The sequence below is a fragment of the Ranitomeya imitator genome, chromosome 4, assembly GCF_032444005.1.
Source record: "Ranitomeya imitator isolate aRanImi1 chromosome 4, aRanImi1.pri, whole genome shotgun sequence".
Taxonomy (NCBI): Eukaryota; Metazoa; Chordata; class Amphibia; order Anura; family Dendrobatidae; genus Ranitomeya; species Ranitomeya imitator.
The window spans coordinates 254,477,361-254,486,512 of NC_091285.1; positions in this window are offsets into that span (position 1 = coordinate 254,477,361).

Genomic DNA, 9,152 nt, shown 5'->3' on the forward strand with positions numbered 1-9,152 from the left:
AGGCTAATTTGCATATTCCAGGTGCCTTCTGGGAAAAGCGAAGTCTCCCTAAGCTAGAAGATCGTTGGGTACAGCCGGGACCAGCTGCTTGGAAAGCATCACCAAACCAGGGATTCAAGCTTGAGGAGGCTAATTTGCATATTCCAGGTGGCTTCTGGGAAAAGCGAAGTCTCCCTAAGCTAGAAGATCGTTGGGTACAGCCGGGACCAGCTGCTTGGAAAGCATCACCAAACCGCGCGCCGAATTTTTGCCTGTAGGATATTATTGCAAGAGAGCTTGGCTGAGTAGATTACATAAGAAGGAAAACACACAGCAAGTCAGCAGGATCTAGGAGCAACATGGCAGATGTGACAACCTACATGGTGAGCTGCAGCATGTGCTACATGTTCACAGATCGACCAGAAGAAGAATCAAATTTCTCCTGTCAGAAGTGTAGACTAGTGGCCCTTTTAGAAGAAAAGGTGCGGGGTCTGGAAGAAAGAATAGCAACTTTGAAACTCATCAAAGAGAATGAAGACTTTCTAGACAGAAGAGAAGCATCTCTACTGGTCACAGAAGGTGAAAAAAGTGTCAGAGAACCTCCAAAAGCAGATGAGTGGAAGCATGTGACCAAAAGAAGCAAGAAGACCATGGAGAAATCACCAACCACACAACTGAAGAACCGATATCAAATCTTTGTAGAGGATGAAGATGGCACACCTAAGGATGAAGCAATACCAGCAAGCAAAAAAGAAAAGGGCACACAGCAACAAGTGACAGCAAAAAGTACAGCCAAGAAGCAACGAAGAGTGGTGGTGGTGGGAGACTCACTACTGAGAGGCACCGAAGCAGCCATCTGCAGACCGGACATAACTGCAAGAGAAGTATGCTGCCTTCCAGGTGCGATGATCAAGGATGTGACCGATAGGATACCAAAGCTCTTCAGCTCCAAGGACGTCCACCCATTTCTTCTGATACATGTTGGCACCAATGACACGGCAAGGAAGGACCTACCGACAATCTGCAAAGACTTTGAAGAGTTGGGGAAGAAAGTAAAGGAACTGGATGCACAGGTAGTTTTTTCTTCTATCCTTCCAGTAGACGGGCATGGCACCAGGAGATGGAACAGGATCCTTGATGCAAACAACTGGCTAAGACAATGGTGCAGACAACAAGGATTCGGATTCCTGGACCACGGTGTGAATTACTGGTACGATGGACTCCTCGCCAGAGACGGACTACACCTCAACAAACCTGGGAAACACACATTCGCCAGAAGACTCTCTACACTCATCAGGAGGGCGTTAAACTAGAAGAAGAGGGGACGGGAAGAAAAACATTAGACTCAAACAAAGAAGACCCAGGAAAACATACTCAGAAGGGAGGTAAGAACATTTCTAAAACAATCCACAGCGAGGAGATTGGAACAAAACAAAATCCTCTAAACTGCATGCTCGCAAACGCCAGAAGCCTGACAAACAAGATGGAAGAACTAGAAGCAGAAATATCTACAGGTAACTTTGACATAGTGGGAATAACCGAGACATGGTTAGATGAAAGCTATGACTGGGCAGTTAACTTACAGGGTTACAGTCTGTTTAGAAAGGATCATAAAAATCGGAGAGGAGGAGGGGTTTGTCTCTATGTAAAGTCTTGTCTAAAGTCCACTTTAAGGGAGGATATTAGCGAAGGAAATGAGGATGTCGAGTCCATATGGGTCGAAATTCATGGAGAGAAAAATGGTAACAAAATTCTCATTGGGGTCTGTTACAAACCCCCAAATATAACAGAAACCATGGAAAGTCTACTTCTAAAGCAGATAGATGAAGCTGCAACCCATAATGAGGTCCTGGTTATGGGGGACTTTAACTACCCGGATATTAACTGGGATACAGAAACCTGTGAAACCCATAAAGGCAACAGGATTCTGCTAATAACCAAGAAAAATTATCTTTCACAATTGGTGCAGAATCCAACCAGAGGAGCAGCACTTTTAGACCTAATACTATCTAATAGACCTGACAGAATAACAAATCTGCAGGTGGTTGGGCATCTAGGAAATAGCGACCACAATATTGTGCAGTTTCACCTGTCTTTCACTAGGGGGACTTGTCAGGGAGTCACAAAAACACTGAACTTTAGGAAGGCAAAGTTTGACCAGCTTAGAGATGCCCTTAATCTGGTAGACTGGGACAATATCCTCAGAAATAAGAATACAGATAATAAATGGAAAATGTTTAAGAACATGCTAAATAGGCAGTGTAAGCGGTTTATACCTTGTGGGAATAAAAGGACTAGAAATAGGAAAAACCCAATGTGGCTAAACAAAGAAGTAAGACAGGCAATTAACAGTAAAAAGAAAGCATTTGCACTACTAAAGCAGGATGGCACCATTGAAGCTCTAAAAAACTATAGGGAGAAAAATACTTTATCTAAAAAACTAATTAAAGCTGCCAAAAAGGAAACAGAGAAGCACATTGCTAAGGAGAGTAAAACTAATCCCAAACTGTTCTTCAACTATATCAATAGTAAAAGAATAAAAACTGAAAATGTAGGCCCCTTAAAAAATAGTGAGGAAAGAATGGTTGTAGATGACGAGGAAAAAGCTAACGTATTAAACACCTTCTTCTCCACGGTATTCACGGTAGAAAATGAAATGCTAGGTGAAATCCCAAGAAACAATGAAAACCCTATATTAAGGGTCACCAATCTAACCCAAGAAGAGGTGCGAAACCGGCTAAATAAGATCAAAATAGATAAATCTCCGGGTCCGGATGGCATACACCCACGAGTACTAAGAGAACTAAGTAATGTAATAGATAAACCATTATTTCTTATTTTTAGGGACTCTATAGCGACAGGGTCTGTTCCGCAGGACTGGCGCATAGCAAATGTGGTGCCAATATTCAAAAAGGGCTCTAAAAGTGAACCTGGAAATTATAGGCCAGTAAGTCTAACCTCTATTGTTGGTAAAATATTTGAAGGGTTTCTGAGGGATGTTATTCTGGATTATCTCAATGAGAATAACTGTTTAACTCCATATCAGCATGGGTTTATGAGAAATCGCTCCTGTCAAACCAATCTAATCAGTTTTTATGAAGAGGTAAGCTATAGGCTGGACCACGGTGAGTCATTGGACGTGGTATATCTCGATTTTTCCAAAGCGTTTGATACCGTGCCACACAAGAGGTTGGTACACAAAATGAGAATGCTTGGTCTGGGGGAAAATGTGTGTAAATGGGTTAGTAACTGGCTTAGTGCTAGAAAGCAGAGGGTGGTTATAAATGGTATAGCCTCTAACTGGGTCGCTGTGACCAGTGGGGTACCGCAGGGGTCAGTATTGGGACCTGTTCTCTTCAACATATTCATTAATGATCTGGTAGAAGGTTTACACAGTAAAATATCGATATTTGCAGATGATACAAAACTATGTAAAGCAGTTAATACAAGGGAAGATAGTATTCTGCTACAGATTGATCTGGATAAGTTGGAAACTTGGGCTGAAAGGTGGCAGATGAGGTTTAACAATGATAAATGTAAGGTTATACACATGGGAAGAAGGAATCAATATCACCATTACACACTGAACGGGAAACCACTGGGTAAATCTGACAGGGAGAAGGACTTGGGGATCCTAGTTAATGATAAGCTTACCTGGAGCAGCCAGTGCCAGGCAGCAGCTGCCAAGGCAAACAGGATCATGGGGTGCATTAAAAGAGGTCTGGATACACATGATGAGAGCATTATACTGCCTCTGTACAAATCGCTAGTTAGACCGCACATGGAGTACTGTGTCCAGTTTTGGGCACCGGTGCTCAGGAAGGATATAATGGAACTAGAGAGAGTACAAAGGAGGGCAACAAAATTAATAAAGGGGATGGGAGAACTACAATACCCAGATAGATTAGCGAAATTAGGATTATTTAGTCTAGAAAAAAGACGACTGAGGGGCGATCTAATAACCATGTATAAGTATATAAGGGGACAATACAAATATCTCGCTGAGGATCTGTTTATACCAAGGAAGGTGATGGGCACAAGGGGGCATTCTTTGCGTCTGGAGGAGAGAAGGTTTTTCCACCAACATAGAAGAGGATTCTTTACTGTTAGGGCAGTGAGAATCTGGAATTGCTTGCCTGAGGAGGTGGTGATGGCGAACTCAGTCGAGGGGTTCAAGAGAGGCCTGGATGTCTTCCTGGAGCAGAACAATATTGTATCATACAATTATTAGGTTCTGTAGAAGGACGTAGATCTGGGGATTTATTATGATGGAATATAGGCTGAACTGGATGGACAAATGTCTTTTTTCGGCCTTACTAACTATGTTACTAAATGTTACTATGTTACTATGTAATGTATCCTCTTTCCCCAATGTGTCTGACCCATCCTCTAATTAACTGCCACTTCCCCTGTAACAACTTCCCCAACCACTCCTAGTCTACCTTCAAGGCCCAACACCCCCAGGTCCACAATGTAACTCCTTCCCGCAGACCCCGTAAGTAAATGACATTATTTTCCTTTTTCATGTATTTGTTTGTTACATTTCCAATTGTTTTTATTTTTGTTAGTAAAAATTATTTTGTTTCACAATACCTGTCTCCCTGTGTCTTCTTTATCTCTTTATTTAAACATGTGTGTATTGCTGAGTGAAGTATTAATGGGTGTTACAGTTAAGGTGTTTATTATTAAAGTTACAGTCAAGGTGTTAGTATTACATTCAGAAAACAGTACAGGTACATAACATTACAGGTACATTTGACTTACAGCTTAAAGGGAATCTGTCACTCCCTCAGGCATTTGTAACTAAAAGAGCCACCTTGTGCACCTTGATAAATCCGCAGTGCTAAACCGCTGCGGATTTATGGCGAATTTGCTGCGTTTTTTCTGCGCATTTCACTGCGGTTTTACAACTGCGATTTTCTATTGGAGCAGTTGTAAAACAGCTGCGGAATCCGCAGAAAGAAGTGACATGCTGCGGAATGTAAACCGCTGCGTTTCCGTGCAGTTTTTCTGCAGCATGTGTACAGCGATTTTTGTTTCCCATAGGTTTACATTGAACTGTAAACTCATGGGAAACTGCTGTGGATCCGCAGTGTTTTCCGCAGCGTGTGCACATACCTTTAGAATTAGGCTATGTGCACACGTTGCGGAATGGCCGCTGCGGATTCGCAGCAGTGTTCCATCAGGTTTACAGTTCCATGGAAACCTATGGAAAACCAAATCCGCTGTACCCATGGTGCGGAAAATACAGCGCGGAAACGCTGCGTTGTATTTTCCGCAGCATGTCAATTCTTTGTGCGGATTCCACAGCGTTTTACACCTGTTCCTCAATAGGAATCCGCAGGTGAAATCCGCACAAAAAACACTGGAAATCCGCGGTAAATCCGCAGGTAAAACTCAGTGCCTTTTACCCGCGGATTTTTCAAAAATGGTGCTGAAAAATCTCACACGAATCCGCAACGTGGGCACATAGCCTTAGGGTTAGGGTTGGAATTAGGGGTAGGGTTGGAAATAGGGTGGTGGTTAGGGTTGTGATTAGGGTTATGGCTACAGTTGGGATTAGGGTTAGGGGTGTGTTGGGGTTAGTATTGGAGGTAGAATTGAGGGGTTTCCACTGTTTAGGCACATCAGGGGTCTCCAAACACAACATGGCGCCACCATTAATTCCAGCCAATTTTGTATTCAAAAAGTCAAATAGTGCTCCCTCAATTCCGAGCCCCGACGTGTGCCCAAACAGTGGTTTACCCCCACATATGGGGTACCAGCATACTCAGGACAAACTGCGCAACAATTATTGGGGTCCAATTTCTCCTGTTACCCTTGAGAAAATAAAAAATTGCTTGCTAAAACATCATTTTTGAGGAAAGAAAAATGATTTTTTATTTTCACGGCTCTGCGTTGTACACGTCTGTGAAGCACTTGGGGGTTCAAAGTGCTCACCACATATCTATACAAGTTCCTTGGAGGGTCTAGTTTTCAAAATGGGGTCACTTGTGGGGGGGTTTCTACTGTTTAGGCACACCAGGGGCTCAGCAAACGCAACGTGACGCCCGCAGACCATTCCATCAAAGTCTGCATTTCAAAAGTCACTACTTCCCTTCTGAGCCCCAGCATGTGCCCAAACAGTGGTTTACCCCCACATATGGGGTATCAGCGTACTCAGGAGAAACTGGACAACAACTTTTGGGGTCAAATTTCTCCTGTTACCCTTGGGAAAATTAAAAAATTCTGGGCTAAAAAATTATTTTTGAGGAAAGAAAACGTATTTATTATTTTCACAGCTCTGCGTTATAAACTTCTGTGAAGCACTTGGGGGTTCAAAGTGCTCACCACACATCTAGATAAGTTCCTTTTGGGGTCTAGTTTCCAAAATGGGGTCACTTGTGGGGGTTTCTACTGTTTAGCCACATCAGGGGCTCTGCAAACGCAACGTGACGCCCGCAGAGCATTCCATCAAAGTCTGCATTTCAAAACGTCACTACTTCACTTCCGAGCCCGGCATGTGCCCAAACAGTGGTTTACCCCCACATATGGGGTATCAGCGTACTCAGGAGAAACTGGTCAACAACTGTTGGGGTCAAATTTCTCCTGTTACCCTTGGGAAAATAAAAAATTGCAGGCTAAAAAATCATTTTTGAGAAAAGAAATTTTTTATTTTATTTTCATGGCTCTGCGTTATAAACTTCTGTGAAGCACTTGGGGGTTCAAAGTGCTCACTACACATCTAGATTAGTTCCTTTGGGGGTCTAGTTTCCAAAATTGGGTCATTTGTGGGGGAGCTCCAATGTTTAGGCACACAGGGGCTCTCCAAACGTGACATGGTGTCCGCTAATGATTGGAGCTAATTTTCCATTTAAAAAGCCAAATGGCGTGCCTTCCCTTCCGAGCCTTGCCTTGCGCCCAAACAGTGGTTTACCCCCACATATTGGATATCAGCATACTCAGAACTGGACAACAACATTTGGGGTCCAATTTCTCCTATTACCCTTGACAAAATAGGAAATTCCAGCCTAAAAAATCATTTTTGAGGAAAGAAAATTTATTTTTAATTTTCATGGCTCTGCGTTATAAACTTCTGTGAAGCACCTGGGGGTTTAAAGTGCTCAATATGCATCTAGATAAGTTCCTTGGGGGGTCTAGTTTCCAAAATTGGGTCACTTGTGGGGGAGCTCCAATGTTTAGGCACACAGGGGCTCTCCAAACGCGACATGGTGTCCGCTAACAATTGGAGCTAATTTTCAATCCAAAAAGTCAAATGGCGCGCCTTCCCTTCCGAGCCCTGCTGTGTGCCCAAACAGTGGTTTACCCCCACATATGAGGTATCGGCGTACTCGGGAGAAATTGCCCAACAAATTTTAGCATCCATTTTATCCTATTGCCCATGTGAAAATGAAAAAATTGAGGCGAAAAGAAATTTTTTGTGAAAAAAATGTACTTTCTCATTTTTACGGATCAACTTGTGAAGCACCTGAGGGTTTAAAATGCTCACTAGGCATCTAGATAAGTTCCTTGGGGGGTTCAGTTTCCAAAATGGGCTCACTTGTGGGGGAGCTCCAATGTTTAGGCACACAGGGGCTCTCACATAACTCTCTAGTTTAACAGAATAAAAAGTCAAAATGTGAAAATTGCAAAATTTTCTAAATTTTCGCCAAATTTCCGTTTTTATCACAAATAAACACAGAATTTATTGACCTAAATTTACCAATAACATGAAGCCCAATATGTCACGAAAAAACAATCTCAGAACTGCTGGGATCCGTTGAAGCGTTCCTGAGTTATTACCTCATAAAGGGACACTGGTCAGAATTGCAAAAAACGGCCACGTCATTAAGGTCAAAATAGGCTGGGTCATGAAGGGGTTAACAGGATGTAATTATGCAGAACAACACGAGCTTTCACAACCTCATCAATTGTCTCAATTTTAAGATTGATAGCTGTACCCAAAATGCACCATTACCTGCCAGCAAACCAAAGGCATACTCCACAGTTCTTCGTGCCCTTGTCAGTCGGTAGTTGAAAATCCTTTTTGTGTGAATCAAGTCCCAACTCGAGTACGGTTTTATGAGGTTGGCACACATTTGAAACGCCTCATCCCCAGCAACAACAAACGGCATTGGCGGTCCTTCAGTGTTTGGAAGAGGTTGTGGCGGTGGAAAATTAAAATTATTACCATATAAACGTTGGCCCATATCAGAGTTTTTGAAAGTCTGCGAGTAATTTCCTCGTCCAAATGAACCAACGTCAGCAGTGACAAATTGACACTCAGCATCAGCAAACACCATGAGAACAATTGATAAGTACTTTATATAATTGAAGTACTCGGATCCACTTCCAGGAGGTTTAAGAATCTGAAGGTGTTTGCCGTCCACAGCTCACACACAGTTTTGGAAATTACAAATTGAATTTTGCTACATTTTTCAGCCAGAGTTCAGTTGTGGGTGGGGGCAGGAATTCTGCATGCAGAACATCACATAATGCACAGCAGGTGTCTTCAACAATCCCAGAAAGGGTGGACACTACAATCCAAAACTGAAAATGTAGAGATCTTAAGATCTCTACGGTAGTCAGGAATCTGTGGAAAAGAAAATGGGGAAAAAAGTACATGGCTTTTAGAACAATAATATTAATGACAGGTGTTTCTTTTTCAAAATTACGTACCTTAGGGTCACCAACAGACGTTCCTCAGCAGTAACAAGAAAAAAAGCGACTAAAAAAGTCGCAGCCAGCTCACCAACCAGACCATCGAAAGCGGAGCACGGGAGCCCGTCCTGATTCAGACGTCCAGCAGCAGCACTTCCAACAAAGTAGACACTCCAGCTCCAGCAAGATGGATAAAAAGTTTCAAATTTTATTAATCCAAAGTGGCAATAAAAGCAGAAAAATTCCTTACAACAAGTGGACTAGACAGGTGATTGTAAAAATACGGCTATGCGTTTCGACCTATAGCGGTCTTACTCATGCCCATGAGTAAGACCGCTATAGGGCATGAGTAAGACCGCTATAGGTCGAAACGCGTAGCCGTATTCTTACAATCACCTGTCTGGTCCACTTGTTGTAAGGAATTTTTCTGCTTTTATTGCCACTTTGGATTAATAAAATTTGCAACTTTTTATCCATCTTGCTGGAGCTGGAGTGTCTACTTTGTTGGAAGTGCTGTTCCTTAGCAGTAATTG